Source organism: Psammomys obesus, unplaced genomic scaffold, assembly GCF_907164565.1.
Source record: "Psammomys obesus unplaced genomic scaffold, mPsaObe1.curated_primary_1811, whole genome shotgun sequence".
NCBI classification, from domain to species: Eukaryota; Metazoa; Chordata; class Mammalia; order Rodentia; family Muridae; genus Psammomys; species Psammomys obesus.
The window spans coordinates 16,709,501-16,726,403 of NW_026596125.1; the positions used below are offsets into that span (position 1 = coordinate 16,709,501).

Consider the following 16,903-nt stretch of genomic DNA (forward strand, 5'->3'; position numbering starts at 1 on the left):
TTCAGTGTCCCCTTTGCTCTCCATCCGGTCATGTGGGCTGGGAATAAAAATCACAGGTTCTTCATGAGAAGACTCAGGTGACCTTCATGCTAACGCATACCACAAGGACCATCTCAAAGCTAATACAAAGTTCTTCAACAGTCCTTTCTGCTGACGCTCACTGCTTCCTCAGGGTGCCTCTGTGTGGGTTCCTCTGTCTGCCTAACATGGTTTTGTGAAATTGACACATGCTGTCTTTAATTAAACTGTAATTTCACGAACTTAGCACAGCCTTACAAAATGATTTTGCAACGCAGTTGAGAGATGACAAACTGTGCCCTGCTGCGATTTGATGTGGCTTTTCTCTGAAGCTCAAAGCCAAGCCAGGTTATCCAAAACTGTAGCATTATTTACAGTGGTTTAGATGATTAGACAAACAGTGTCTAAAGGGGCAGGAATCTATGACACACACGGTGAAGCTGAGCCTAAGGCTAGAGTGGTGATGATGTAATTGGAGGCTCTTTCCTCTTTTCTATCTCCTCCTCCTCAAGGACCCTAAACACAGAGCACCCCCACAGAACCATTCCCTTCCCTATACAATACAAGGCCTCCCTGTGGACAGACCTCACCTACTTCAACTCAGTTCTTGAGCACAGGATTTCAGTCAGCGGTCTCTGTAGTGACTGCGAGCTTTAGACCACGGCTGCCACTGAGCTGGGGACAAACAGTGTGCCTGTCTCAACCACAGCCTCTTCCAGCGCTCTGCCCTCTCAGCTCCTCTGTGCTACCCCCACTGCTGAAAAGGCTTCTGGGAGACTCTGCTCCCCATCTCAGAGAATCTCACTCTTACACCAACATTTTCAAGCAGCCACAGAGCCCAGGCTAGTTCTCCAGTGGACAGCTTTGGCATCCTTTCATCCCCTTGCTTTCTTGCCATCCTTTCTCAAACCCTGGCTTCATCCTTGCCCTCATGCATAAAAGTAATTGTATTAAAACAGAGCCTGTATTGTCAGGAAAAGAATTCTCCAAAAACAAAAACAACCCCAGGACAGCCCAAATTCCCCTCTGGAACTACAGAGGGGTGGACCAGCCATCATTGGTGATTCCTCAGTAAGTGAGAAGAACAAAGGTCACAGAGGAAAGGACTTTAAGAACTCAATTTTTACAACTCCACATATGCTTTTATAAACAACATGAGTGAGCTCACAAAAAGAGGACTATTAAGTGGACTCTCAGAAAAGTGAAGAACAAAATAACTTTCATATGCCTGTCACTCACTTCATTTAAAAAAATCCTATTAGTTGTGACAGAATGCCTCGAACAGTTAACTCTCCATGCCAGTTATTTTCAGGTGGACAGCTCAGCAGCTTATGTGTGCGCACACGCGAGGGCATCAACAATCCACCCAAGGACTCCCGTCTTCTTGAAGAGCTGAAACTTGATGCCCGTGAAACAAGAACTCCGACCCTGGATCTCTCCAGTTCCCTGGTGGCCCGCATTCTGTTTTCTATCTCAGGGAAGCTAATTCTCAGAGTACACACGTGTCAATGGAAGCTCGCCTTCAATGGTCATAACGTCCTAAGAGACTTGGCTGGTGGGTAGAGAGATGGCCCACCCATTAATAGCAATGACTGTTCTGCTAGACCCACGTTCCAGTCCCAGCACCCACATGGTAGCTTGCCGTCCCGGGGATCCCACACCTTCTCCGGCCTCTGCGGGCACCGGGCACACACTCACATGCAGGCAAAACACCCACACGTATAAAATAAAAAAATAAAACAACTTTTAAAAAATTAGAAGAATCTGGGGTCAAGGCTGAAGAGATGGCTCAGAGAGTAAAATCTTTGAAGGCTCCAGGTTTGACTCCCAGCCCCCGCATAAGGGCTCACACTATCCGTAACTCCAGTTCTGGGGGATCTGATGTCCTCTTCTGGCCTCCATAGGTACCACACCCGTGTGCTGTATACACACAGGCAAACACTCATACACATAAAGTAAAAATGAGTGAATCTTTAAAAAAAAAATTACCCAAAGCTTGGCCACAAAGAAAAGGGAAGAAATCCCATTCTTCCAGAGTTAACCTGGGCTGTAGTTAGCAGCTCATGGGGTCATTATCCAGGATGCAGCTCTTGACTGGAAGACCTGGATTTTGGACTCTGGTGCCTGCTCTGTGGTGAAGATGGCCACCACTTGGTTTTATCATCCTGCTGGAGCCTGACCACCCCTCCCTTCTGGGCAGCCATCTTTGACAGTCTTTCTGGAAGGCGGACACATCCGTGCCTCAGTTTCCCTGCAGGCAGCTTTCCTGCTGCAGGCTCCCTCACTGGTGACCCCTGTGTGTCCTTGGCACACTCATCCTGTGTTTGGAGCATAGCTGTAGCCATTACACACCGAAATACATGAAAGTGGACATTAAACGGATTTCAGAAGAATTTTTAAAACATTTTAATTACTTTAAAATTTTGTGTGTGCACACCACGAACATACTCATGCACACACAAATGTGAGTGTCAAATGTGTGGGTGCCCACAGAGACCAGAAAAGGGTATCTGGCTCTGGGGCTCTGGAGTCACCAGCAATCGTGAGCATCCTGATGTGGATGCTGGGAACTGAAAACTTGTCCTCCGGAAGGACAGCCAATGCTCTCAGCTGTTGGGCCATCTCTCCCGGCCATTATTGCGTGTTTATTTCTTTTGTGCGCATGCGTGTGTGCACACCCCTCCACATATGGAGGGCGAGGGCTCTGTCCTTCCAGCCAGACCCTGGGGCTCAAACCACAGGTGCCTAATTCCCACTAAGTCATCATCGGCTCTTTAACACTTTTTAAAGGAGCTTTAGCACCTTTAAATGACAGAACAAAGCGAATGTTTCACCTATACAGGATCATAGAATAAATGCACGGTGAGGTTAAATTCAAATGGAGATATATACATCTTAACATTAACATTCCAAAAACCCCACAACTGCTCCCGTTAAAAGCCCAGGCTGCGGGCACCAAGGCTCCCTGCCTGCTCCCCCAGCAGTAAGGTCTGGCCACAAACCCACACCTTGGGGGTGTCAGGCTCTCACATTCACACCCACAAACCACCGAGTACAACTCACTGCTGAAGTGGGGAGATGTAGATCCAAGAAATTTTTACATAAAAGTTGTGAAATTAGTCCCAGGCACATTTTTAAAAAGCTTGAATCTTAAAATAACAAGTGAACGGGAGCTGCTTGGGCTGTAAAATTAACCCAGCCCAGAAGGCGAGGCGAGCGCGGAGGTGGGAAAGCGGGACAGCCGAAGGCTCGGGGAGAGGGAAGCTGTGGGGCCACAGAAAATCCACCCCCCTGGTGTTCCACCTGCCCAGCAAGGCTTCAGCTAACAAAGGTTTTCTGGAAGGCGGCACACTGAAAAGCTGAAGCCCTTCCTCCATCAGCAGCTGGGATGCCCCTCTGTGCCCTCTGTGCCGGCTGCTGCTTGCAAGCAGGCCTGACCAGTTTAGAGTAAGAGAGGACCAGGGAACCAGGACCCTTAGGCACTTTAATGGGGGCCAGCAGCCTGTGGGGCCTCTCTTTACTTTCTAGGGAAGGCGCTGTGCGTCTAGTGTCCCGGCCGCAGTGAGCCCATCACAGGACAGGAGCTGGGGCTGGGGCTCAGTGGCAGAACCTTTGCTTAGTATACACAGGCTTTAGGTTCAGCATCCAACACTGCCACAAAAGAATCCACAGGGAATGAGGGCCTTTATGAGCATTCCTGCCTGGAGCATGGGGGTACAGCCTGGGCTACCCTTTCCTTTATGAGCAGGCAGGCTTTGTGCTCTGGAAACTCTACATTCCCCGTGGCGAGGTCAAAGCCTGTCCTGCCCTTCCTAGAGCAGATCACCACAACGGAGTGCTGGAGACCCCCCCCCCCCATCACTCCTGGATTGTCATTGTGAGTACCAAATGTTTCTTGTCCCCTTCCTCCTTCTACTTCAATCAAATTTATCTATTTTCATGGTTTGCTTTGTGGGGATTCAGTTTCCTCTACAAAGTCCATATTGTCCTTGTCTTCTCTAGGGGGCTCAGGCCAGCCTGAACTTGCACCGATCTCTGCGCCTCGGCCTCTTCAGTGCTGAATCTGCAGACTTGTGCCTCACGCAGCGATCCCCTCCTGTTGTGCATACGTGTGAGGTATACGCGTATGCAGTGTGTGCAGTGAGCACATACGTCGGAGACCAGAGGAGGGTGGTGGTTGTCTGTCCTGCTCTGTCACACCCCATCTTACTCCTCTGAGCAGGGTCTCCCGCTGAGCCCGTAGCTAGGCTGGCAGGCAGCCAGCCAGCCCGATGAAGCTCCTGCCTTGGCTCTCATGCTGCTGGGTCACGGGCTGAGGGTTCAGACTCAGGCCCTTGTGCTTGGGCAGCTCTTAGCCACAGAAACATCTTCCCCGCCCTCCAGTGAGCTCTTAGCTTTCCTTCTTCTTCATGGTCTTCCTCACAGATCGTCTTTATCAAGATGATGACGGTCGCCTCTAATGTTCTGCTGTACTCAGAGGCCCATCTGTGTCACACTGTCACACTGTCCGTTCCCGGGCTGAAAAGCTGAGCAATGAGCTTGAAGTAACCACAAGAGCTAGCTCAGGAGGGCCACTGCCATAGCTCAGAGCTCAAAATAGCTAAACGACACTCACCAACAGTGAAGTGTGGGGGCAGCCTCTGCCAGAAATAGCCTTTGCGAAAATGCCCGACTCAAATGCTAAGCCTCAAAAATGGACTGTAATTACTTTTCATTGACTTCTAAATGCACATCAAAATCAATAACCACTCTGGGAGAGAAGTTACTCACAAGGTCAACCAGACAGTAAAATGGGCTCCAAAGCAATGCTTTCGGGGGTTCCAGTTAACTCGGAGTTTGAATGTACGATTAGAAGGGATTACAAAGGAAGCTTTTAGAACCTCTGCTTGTTAATAAAATCATTGGCAACATGGTATTTAGAAATTGTTGTAGAATTTCATATGTAAACAAACTGTTTACAAGCAGCTCAAGAAACAAAATTGTCACCCAGAGTCCAAGAATGAGCATGAAAATCGTTTACCATCATACAGATGACCTTCACACAGTGCTTAGGGTTCAACATGAGCACAGGAGGTAATGTGAGTGGGGGGTATGGCTCAACTAAGGACTCCTTACCTCACAAGCATGGGACTTTTGTTTTGATACCAAATTCTAAAGGAGACTGAAGGAGGGAGGGAAGGACAGAGGGAGGAAGGGGGAGGGGAAGGAGGGAGAAAGGAAAGAACAGAGAGAGAAAAAGAGAGAAGCTGTTTATGCTTAAAATGACCAGTCTTACTTATGAGCAGGATTTAAATCTCATGGTAGGCCATACCTTTGGATTTTGGACCACAGGTAAATGTCAATAAGATTTCAGGCTCCACATCCCTTCCACTTTCTTGGCCCCCAGACTGAGCTGCTCCCTCTCTGCCTCCTCTGAAATCCTGTGCACCAAGGAGAAGGTTGAAGAGAAAGGTCCCTGTGTGTCTGTGAACTGACCCTACAGATAACATAAGGACACAGAAATGTGCCAATCACCAAGAAGGAGAACTGGCTCCCCAGCATCCATCAGACCTCCTATGGGCTCCCTAAGAGTGACACAGGCTCTGCTCTGCCATCTGATCTTCTGGCCCTTCCCCAGCGCCAGCGCTTCAATTCAGTCAAGCCCGTGCTCCCTGCATTCCTATAATTCTGCCAGCCCCTGTGGAGGCCATTAACCCCGCATAGCTTCCAGAACCCACTTAGATCTGGCCTACAAAGGAGGAGGATGCTCTTTCCCACCTACCTCCAACCCACACCTCTGGTACTACACTTTTGGAACCCAGAACAATCAATTTTGGCTCCTCCTAAGATTTCTTGAAATGCTACTTCGTTGAAAGCTCTGAAGACGCCTCTTCTTAGCATTTCTCTATAACATAGGAGAAACAGGAAACCATTGCCTATTGTCCCAAGTTCATAGTGATCTAACTAGGCTTCTGGTGTGGTGTGGCTGGAGCCTAGTTTCCTGGGCACAGTATCAGGTAAAGGACTTTTGGAGCCTGGCATCCTGTCTTTGCTCCTGAGTGGTGACTCAGCTAATCCCCACCCCCTTTTGCTCACATATCTCTGTGACCTGGTGGCCACAAGGACAATGTCTTCAGCGCACCTATTTTGGGAAACCGTGTTCATGAGATCACTCTGAGCCCTGGTGATTTCTAAAGCTCTAGAAATGGCCTGACACTCCCAATGACCCCATAACTCCCTCTGCCCTTTAAATACAACCAAAATGTAAAATAGTTGTTTTCTTTTCCATATGAATAGAACAGAGAGTCTGTGTATCTCTTTGCAGCCTTCTCTCCCAGGAACCCCAAGTTTCAGCTTTGCTGTGCTCTCCAAGCCACTTCTGAACCTCTAAAGCCTGATCCTGAGTACATTTCAGCAACTTGAGAGGCTTCCTTGTTAACTGCTAGAGGTTGTGTTAGAGTACACTCAATGCTGTGCTAAGCAGTCCCAAGAAGGTCCCCACCCCAGAGAGCAAGACTGACCCATCAAGGGCACTGTGAGAAGAAACAAGAATGAGCCAGCAGCAGGAGCAGCAGGACTAATTAAAGCACAAAGACCATTTTGAGAAAGTAGCTGGCGCCAGGCATGTTGGTCCAACTGGGATTCCAACACATGGGGTTCAAGCAGGATAATCGGAGTTCAGGGTCATCCTAGGCTAAGCTCCACTGAGAATGGGCATGATACCTGCCTGGGCTACACAAGACCCTGTCTGAAAAAACAAGTTGCCAGGTGTGGTAGTGCATGCCTTTGATGCCAGCACTCAGGAGGCAGGGGCTTATCACAAGTTTTTCCTTGGAGGGCCAGCTCCCGAATGACAGGAAGATGTTTTATTGGTTATGAAAGCTTGGCCTCAGCTTCTGCATGTTCCCCAAGCAGCTCTTGACTTAGACTCTCCCTTTTCTACTAATCTACATTCTGCCAAGTGGCTCATCACCTTGCCTCAGTTTCCTCAGATTCTTTCCCAGAATTCTTATCTCTACCGGAAGTCCCGCCTATCCTCTCCTGCCTCAGCCATTGGCCATTCAGCTCTTTCTTACACCAATCAGAAGGTGTTGGAGGGAGTCTTTACAAAATATGATGCAGCTATAGAAAAGACAATACAAAGTCTGGCCTGTACTCAGCTCTCTGCTGGTACAGAAATCAACATTTGAATAATACAAAGATAAACTTTACACAGTGCACAAAAAGATTGCCCCAGTAGAGACTGGCCAGCCTGGTGGGCACAGTGAGTATCAGGATAGCAGGGTCTACGTAGAGGGACCCTCAAATTTAAAAAATTAAAAAAAAATTAAAAATTAAATTTAAAAAAAAGTACATGGAATTGGGTATCAGACCCTCTAAAAAAGAAAAACAGGAAAGGTCAAAGGGTTTTTGACAACTCACATGATGGTGGGTTGTTTTTAAGGAAATCAGAGATTAGCTCTTTTCCATGTAAAGTTGGCAAATTTGGGGGGAATGTTGTTTTACACTGACTCAGGGCTCAGAGCTCTCATGTCACACTCCATCACTGAGGAAGTCAGGACAGGATCCTGGAGGCAGGTGCTGAGGCAGAGGCCAGGGAGGGTGCTGCTCACTGGCTTGCTGCTTGCTCCTCATGGCCTCTTCATCCTGCTTTCCTGCACTGCCCAGGAGACCAGCTCAGGGCTGGCTCCAACACGGCGGTCCAGCCCTCCCACATCAATGCCAACATGCCTGTAGGAGAACTCTATGAAGGAGCTTTCTTAATTAAGTGTCCTTCTTCCCAAATGACCCCAGCTTGTGTCAAGGCGACAAAACATTAGAGAGCGCACCAGCTAGTACACCTGGCCACAGCTAGCTTTTTCTGTGCGTGCTGGGATCTGAACCCAGGCCCTCACACTTACGCAGCAGGCCCTTTCTCACGGAGCCATCTCTCCAGCCCCTCAGAAGGAATTTTTGACGAGACAGACTCTGCTGACAGATTGGATATTACAGAGAAAAAGAAACAGAGGACTTTTTTTTAAAAGCTACCAAAAATATGATTTTTCACTCCCTTTAACAGATAGTCGTGGCAACTGTCTACTGAAATGCAATTCTACGGGAGAATGCCTGCCAGTACTACCCCAGCAGATGCTCACGTGATCTGACATCTTCCACAGACAGTGCTCAGAATTCTCAAACGACGTAACTAAAAATAACATAGAAAACTTGCTCCATTTCTTTGAAAAAAAAAAAAACTACTTAAAAGTGCCATCTTTAAAAAGTTTTATTACACTGTGTGTGTGTGTGTGTGTGCGCGCGCGCCACAGCACATGTGGGGGAGGCAGAGGACATCTTTCGGGAGTTGGTTATGCCCTTCTACCTCATGGGGTCTGCGAATCTAATTCAGGATCTCAGGCTTTCTGGCAAGGGATCTTACCTACATCGAGCCATTTCACAGGCCCTAAAATGCTATTTCTTTTCAGTGATCAGAAGGCCATTATAGCTTCCTTCATTCTTGTAAGAATCTTTGTGTCAAAATCAATGTCTTTGTTAACCGTTGCCCCTCCCCGCCTGTCTCCCGAGCCTACAGCCCATGAGCTTGTACCTTCTTTTCTGTCCTGGAGGGTTATCAAGTTTGCTGGAACACACACGATTTACGGACACCTCTCATCTGTCCATCGTAATAGTCACTGACCACTAAGCTCTAGATAGACTGAGAGGGTGTGGCTCTCACCCTCTTGTCCTGCTTCCTGCCCGATCCCCAGGATCCCAGGGCTTACAGTACCGTACACAACTATCATGGTTGACCGTGAAGTGTATCTGAACCCTTGCCGCAGCTGTCGTCTTGTGAGACTGTGGGACCCTCAGGAGGGAGACCCTTGCTGAGGAGGGGAGTTTCTAGGGCCTTGAGGTTGCTTGGCCTGGGCCCACTTCTTGTCTGGTCTCTGCAGATACTGTGAGTAGCTGCCTCACGCTCTTGCCTCCTTCCCCTTGATGTGGCAGCCCTTCCTGCCACGTGCTTGGTGATAACAATAAGAAGAGTACTGCAGTGTCCTTCCACTCTCCCCCACCCCCCGGTAGCCCAGGACCGCGACCTGACCCATGGCGGATGCTCTAAATATTCCACATGGCCAGCACATGAAGGCATCGGTGTTCTCAGGCTTACTAATGCAAAAAAAACGAGGTGATTTTTAGTAAAAGAAAAAAAAAAACACGTATACCTGTTCTTTGGAACATGAAGCCTATCTTGGCTTTTTCTTTTTGTTTTTAAATAGCAGCTCAAACTCTTCATCCTGGGGGGGGGGTGGAACAGCCTAGTCTGCTACCTCTCCCTCCCCTTGCCATACACACACACACACACACACACACACACACACACACACACACACATGCCTGTGGCCTTCATCATTTTCCAGCAACCACTAAGAGTGGATGAGCCACCGCGAGGGACAGTCAGCAGAGAGGAGAGTGGTGCTTGCTCACAGCGTCAGCTGTGGGATGTGGAGCTTGGCGGCTGGACTCCGGAGCCACAGATGTGGCAGGCCCTTTGCTGCTCACCCACGATAAACCTGGTCCTTTCCAGCGAGGGTGAAATCATAGTTGCCTTAAGCCATATACGGGCTCACCTCTCTTCCCACATCGCAGAGGCTCGGCTGTCCTCACAGTCTCACAGGACCATGCACAGGACCATGCTTTTGTCTGTGAGTTGTTCAGCAAACATGTCCCTCCCTAGACCAGCCCGCCTCTTCTCTGGGTGAGAGCTCCTGCGGGCTGGTGTCTACACAGTGGGGCTGGGCTAGGACTGTGTAGGGCAGAGAGATCTGTGCCTTGCTCCTTTTGATGTGCCGAGAGCTCACAAGCATGCTTGGACCCTGGTCAAGCATGTCTTCCCCTTAGCAATCCGGCTCATTCCTGAGTTCCCTGTCGTGTGAGACCGTTAGGGGTGATAAAAACACTTCTTGGGAATTTCCTTGGCTTCCAGGGTCATGGCTAATCAAGCAACTGAAATATTCTTTATTTTTTTCTCTACATGAACTTCCATTTTCTACCCTCTACCACTTCACCAACTTAATCTAGTTTTTGGCCCAGCAAAGCCTGGCATGTAAAACATTCACATTAGGAGCTGATTAGAAACAACAGTAGCCACAGAGGTGCTGAGCAGCAAGGCTGGGAGGAGAGCCGTATGCTGGCTTGTCTCCCAGAACCAGGTTTACTCGGGCAGGACCACACTTAAGAAAGCGCCGAGTTTAAATCCAACCTACCTCTAGGAGCTGTCAGACTTTACCACACAAAGCCCCCAGATACACCCTTTTGATGGGATTCTGATGAACAAGCCAGCAAGCAGCACCACCCATCTGCAGCAGCCCCTGCCTGCAGGCCCTGCCCTGCCTGAGGCCCTGCCCTGACTTCCTGCCAGCGATGTGGAAGTGTGAGCTACTAAACCCTTTCTCCCCAACTTGCACTTGGCCCATGGTGTTTCACTGGGGCAATAGAAACGAAGCCAGTCGATGCCAGGGTTGTGGGGTACTGCTGTGACAGAGCTGCCCATTTCCTGGGGCAGACTATACAAGGACTTTGGAACTTTGGGCTGGACCAGCCACTGAATGCCGAGAGCAGTGTAGAAGACGGGTTCCTGCCTTGTGAGGTTTCAGAGAGAAGTGTAAAGACTTTCCCAGGTCTGTTTGCTATTCTGAATTAAGATTCTGTTGATCTGGTCAGCTGAAGCTGAAGAGTCAGCCGCAATTAACAAGAGACCAGCACCGCTGAGGTGAAGTCTTCTGGAGAGTGTCTCCTCGGGGTCGGCACACACAACCTGTGATTCAGAAGTGGCCGAGGTTGTATCTTGCATTGGTAGCCAAACTTGGTAGCGTAAGAGCCACCCAGCTGGTACTAGTTTTGAAGAGGTCAAGCAGAGCAGCTGAGGGTTGGTACTGTCAGGCCAGGAGAGGCTGTTGGTGAAGGCCCAGGGCTGAAGGCGTCACACAGAGAAGTTGGGGCTTGGTACCATGAAGAGAGCCTATGAGAGGCTGTTGGTGAAAGTGTAGCCAGTTTCTGCAGAAGACTCCAGCACTTTGGAGATGCCCATACCCCTAGGCTGACCACCAAGAACAGCAGCAGGGAGTGGAGCCAGCTGGAGCCTGAAAGACAAGCTGTGTGTGCTGCAGAGGGCAGAGCTGGAGGTGTGACTCAAGCTCCTCGGAGGAGCCCGGAAGATTCTGAGTGGATCCCAGGTAACGAGACACTGAGGTGTTTTGCTGGTTCTTTCACATTGGCATACAATACTCTGGACATAGAACCCTTGCTTTGGGGCTGGAAAGTTGGCTCAGTGGTTAGGAGTGCTGCTGCTCTTCCTAAAGCGTCTCATGATCACCTGGAGCTCTAGCTCTGGGAGATGCAAGGGCCTCTTCCGGCCTCCGTGAGCACTGCACGCGTGTGGGGCACACGCTTATGCAGACATACGCAATAATAAAACACACAATCTAATATACTTGCTCCTAACAAGATGGGGGGGGTGCTTTAGGGACAGGCAGGCCCGACATGCTCCCTGCAAATGGCTACAGAATGGCCACTAACTCAGCCCAATTAGTGGCACAGTAAAGTCTGCCAGAGCAGTAAAAAGCTTGATGTCATTTGTAACGTCACAGTTACAAGTGACATGTGTAACGTCACAGTCACATGGTGACTGGGTAGACTCCTAAAACCACCACTACCGCCTCATCATTTCAAAGGGGAGTCCTGCCACAGCTCCAGAATCCATCTTCAGACCCCCCACGGTCACTCAAGTTTCACCGTTTTTTTCTTTTTTCTGTTCACGCACTACGGATATTTATTTAATGTCTTTCTTAATTTTTAATTTTTGGAGACAGTCTCATGTAGTCTAGGCTAGCTTCAAATTCACTATATAGCAGAGGTTGACCCTGGACTTCTGGTCCCCCTGCGTGTGACGCTGGGGGATTTCCAGGCACGTGACACCATGTTGCCTTACCCAGCGCTTGGGGCTGAACCCAGGGCTTCGCAAATGCTGGACCAGCCTACTTCCCACCTAGCCGCAGCCGCAGTGTTGCAAGATCTTCCCAACTCAGCCCTTACAGCTGAGGGAAAAGGGAAATGTGTAGCAGCTCAATAAATCAAATGCCAGTGACGCTTGCCTACATAGAAACAATCTAAGGGAAAATACTGAGAATATTAGAAAGAAATATTACACAGTATAATTAACTTTATACTTCTGTGGACTTACAATGTATTTCTTTGTTATAAAGAGCTTTGGGTTCATGACATTAGATGGACTGAAAAAATAAGTTAAGGATAATACTTTTCTCACTGTGTAAGAAATCTCATGCTGCAAAGCATAAGAAAAAAACAACAACTTCTTTCCCCTACTCCCAAACATTAACTGCAATCAAGACTTAATAATTATCTATAATTAGTGTATCATTTAACTATAAACATTTCACTTATTCACATTACAAATATTATGGAGTACACGTACAGTATATTTCAGAGAAATTATGAACATTTGTTCCAGCTTGGACCTTAAAACTGAATATTTGAAAAGATTTGCATTAATTTATGTGACAAGATAACACAGCACTCTGTGAACAGGGACAGGCAGATGCCTTTGTCTGCTTCTCTTGGATGTCGCCGGCCAGGCTCCAGTAGAGGGCACGTGCCATAGTAGTTAGTAGCTAACCCCTGCTGACAGGCACGTCACTAACAACATTTCCTAGTGGGCTGCACAGCGCGTTAGCTGTTTATTTACGAACAGTGTTGTGGGTTGGCATGCCCTGTGCCATCAGCAGTACACAGGCAAAAGGCCCCAATGATCTACCAGATACGTAAGAAACGTTAGTTCAAAAATGGTAGAAAGAACGGTGGAGCTTGGGTCACCTCAGCCTTCAGTGCTCAGTAACTTTCCCCTTTCTTCTTCCTGTTACCTGCCAACACTCGCTCTGCAACAGAAGTTTATTTCATTCACTCTGTGACATATCCTGGGAAGTGGCAGTTTCAAGGAACCCCTTGACATTTTATTCAGTCTGTGATACTGTTCTGCTGATATGGGTGTTTCAGTTTCCCCCCTTGCTCCTGTGTGGTTGTGGTCAATGCCCTGCAGGAGAATCAGAATCCTCAAAACAGCCTCAGGGCATTTATTGCCACGTGGGTGTGGACATGGTGGTTTCTGTGCAGCTCATGCTCCTGGAGGAATGGCTCCTAATAAGGGGTGTGTCAGTGCTGGGCACCTCTGAGTATCTTTCACATGTGAGTTGAAGTTCAGTTCCATCATATGTTAGATATTTTTATTTAGTACTTTGATATGTTAGCCATCATAATGAGTCTTGTTTCTCTTGGTTATTTTTAGGGTAACACCCTAGATCTTTTTTTTTTTTTTTTTTTTTTTTTTAATACCAGAGAAGTCTAAAGCATTTAGGAAAAAAATGTATCTGGTAAGCTACCCTGAGGACTAAGAGAACCAACCTTTTGGCCAAATCTGTTTCCAGTGACACTTTGGGACTCTGCTTAAAGTTTCAGTTCCTCCCTCTGTGTTCTCTGTGACCCGACAGCAGCCAAGTCTCATGCTGTGACTTGTGTGGCTCTTACGTAAGAAGTCCAGTGTCCTCTCTCTTCTTTCAACCCCCCCCCCCTTAAAGCAACAACCATTCATCTTTTCTTTTCTCTGTCACAGGGATCTTAGTCCTTTCTAACCACAGAAAACATCCTTGCCACACTCAAGAAATAAAGCTCTGTGGACATAGTTTGCATGTGTGAGGGACAGCAGGCCCGGGGTGAGGTGAGAGCAGGGCAGTGAGAGTTCACAGTCAGCGCTGAGCTGGCTTTTGCCAAGAGTGTGTTTGGCACATGTTCCGGCCCCAAATCTTCCACCCCAAGATGCTGGCTCACCAGCTGTCTGAACAGCACAACCAGATTCCAGCTGTAACTGGAAAACATGAAATGAGTGTAAGGACTGAGCTGCAGTCAGGAGTGGGTAAGAAAGAGGCCAGTGCTTCTGAGGTGGCCACTGCTGCCCCCTACAGGCCCTTCATCCTGAGAGACATCTCTGTGGAGAGTTGAGTCCTACCAAAATGGCAGCAGATGGAAAAATGGTCCTGTCTGTACAGGATGTTTGTTTGTTTCTATAAGTCTAAAATTGCTCTAAACATGCAGTCTTTGAATTGAAAAAAGAAAGGAATGGGGCAGGAGAAGTGGCTGAGTGGGCAAGGCACTGGTTTCTCTTCTAGGGGACCTGGGTTCGGTTCCCAGCACCCATATGGTAGCTCACAATAGTCTGTAACTCCAGTTCCAGGGATCCAACACCCTCTCCTGGGCTCTGTGGCAGTTGCACAGATGGATGCACAGACTGGCAGGCAAAACATCCATATGCATAAAATAATTTCAAAAATTTAAGGAGAAAGAAAGGGAGAGAAGGAAGGAAAGGATGAAGAGGTGGAAGACAGGCTGGTCAGTGGGAGGGTAACTGGCTGAGATGCCCAAGCAGGGCTCTCCCCTCCATGCCGTTTCATACTATCCCTTCCCCCGTTTCTCCAGACACTCAGCAAAGCCAAAACCAAACAACCAACAAAAAAACCACAAAACAGCAGCAGACCCCAGCTACCCCCAGCTGGAAAACAGAGGCAGAAGAGTGATGGCGCCAGCATGGGGAAGCAATGCTCACCCTTCCCACAGGAAGCCTAAGAATTTGGAGTGAGAGCCATGAGAACACAGGCCTCAGGCAGTCTGTGGAAGGCTGCTGTCCAATGTGGAGACCACCACCTCGGGTGGCTTTTGAGTACTCGAAACAGGACGAGGCCAAACTGGCCTGTGTTAAGTAGGGTGAAAAATGCCAGATAGCTCAACAATTTATGCTAATTAAAATGCCGTTTTGACACAGATAGCTAAATAAAACATATTATGAAAATTAAATATAATTGTCCCTTTTTGCTATTAGAATACTTTGAGTCACACACATGGCTTTGAATCCTGATCTATGCAGCTCTGGCATCTTTGGGAAGCCACAGATCCCCTACAGGGTGCCATATGGGAGCTTCAACCATCTCCAGTAGTGAAAGATGGGCCCCAGAGGGTCAGGACACAGTCAGGACGCACTGACAACTAAGCGCAAGGAGACAGACTGACAAGAGTGGATGGCTGGTTTTGCTTTAGCAACTTTTTGTTAAACTGCCAAATAAATAATTCCTCAGAAATAGGCACATGCTCTAAAAACAGGATCCAGTCTAAGAAAAATATTCATCACTTCAGGGAAACACTTACAGCATGAAACAAGGTACAAGGTACAAATTTCCAACATAAAGAAGCTATCCTCAGCCACTGGATTTAGGCCAGGAAACAGGAAAAACCAAGGGACCACCGTGGTTAGGGACATGTGCGTGAATCTCTCAAAGCTCCCTGGAAATCGCAGACACATGCATGGCTGCAGCCATCCACATGCTACATTTATTTCCTGCCTTATCTGTTTCTTGAGCCATGTCTCTGGAAATTCATGAGCAAAAAGCTGAAGAAAAAAAATGCTAACTCCACGTTATCCAAACTGGGTGGGACCAGAAACCATTTCTCAGCCATGTTACGTAGGAAGCCTCGTTCTTGGGCTCTGTACTGTATGCACCTATGGTTTCCAGCTGATGGCCCGTGCACGCTGCAGATCTGAGGGGATGGAAGGCTTATTCTATAAATACGGCACTAAGTCACAGAAAGACGCGTGACCCGCCCGAGACTACATTGCTTCAGGCACGTCAAGACTCTGGCCCACAGTGGAGCTGAATAGTCGTCGCCCGGGAACAGCTGACCCAGGCTTTCCAAGGATCAGTAAGGGCTCTCCAAAACCCGAGCTGGCCACACTTACTCCAGAGAGCACTTCATAAGGAGGATCAAATAATCCCTGAATATTTTATGTGTATTAGAACACTTCTTTTAAATAAATTTAGTTTATGTGTATCTTTAATGTAGACACATGGTGCTCTGTGTATATAGTAAAATCATCACTACAGTTAAAAAAAAATTTTTTTTTTTGAGACACGGTTTCTCTTTGTAGCCCTGGCTGTTCTGGACTCACTTTGTAGACCAGCCTGGCCTCGAACTCACAGTGATCCACCTGCCTCTGCCTCCTCAGTGCTGGGATCGGGAGTGAGCGTGCGCCACCACGCCCAGCTTCCTATCCTTGAACTAGTGAACATTCCAGCAGCTGGCAGAGTCACACAGTCCCTTCCTGTGGCAAGAGCACTTGCAATGAATGTGTGCAAGGACTGTGCCTGTAAGACATGGTTAACCATCACAGTATGTTCGGCACCGAGCTTAGCTGACACTAACTCCTGCCTGCCCTCCTTCCAGCTTCTCTCCTGGAGAGCTTTAGTGTGGTGGGAGAAACTGAGTCCTGAGAAGCATCCTGCTCTTTCACACACCCTGGTTACCCCCTTACCAGCCACCAGGAACCTGTGGGCAGTGAACAAGTGGCTGAGGTAGCAGGATGCTCACAGGGAAGCCTGGTGTGCAGAGACGAGGTGTGAGAGCAGGGAGGTGCAAAGGGAAGCAGGGAGCAGGCTCAGCGGCTCCTGTTCCTCCCTCCCTACATCACCAGCTGCACATCACATGTGCCCAGACACTTCGTGAACTCTGGTGACCTGTTTCTCAAAACATGCACCAGGGGCTGGAGAGATGGCTCAGTGGTTAAAAGCACTGGCTGCTTCTCCAGAGGACCTGGTTCAATTCCCAGCAACCACATGGTAGCTCACAACTGTCTGTAAGCCATGCAAACAAAATACCAATACATATAAAAGAAAAACAAAAACAAATTTAAGTAAAGACAGGTATCAAGTGCTCTCTTTGCCTGCTTTCCCTGAAGTTTGCGGACCCAGCGTTCCAAAGCGTCCAGACTAACTATCCAGCCTTGGTGAGCTGCAGGACACGGTCCTGCAAGTGG

At 48.3% G+C, this 16,903-nt stretch overlaps 1 protein-coding gene across 4 annotated transcripts in view; it reads right to left on the reverse strand.

The window, feature by feature from the left end:
* Positions 1–16,903, reverse strand: part of Ablim1 (actin binding LIM protein 1) — a 221,084-nt gene that overhangs the window by 105,859 nt on the left and 98,322 nt on the right. The window lies entirely within an intron of this gene.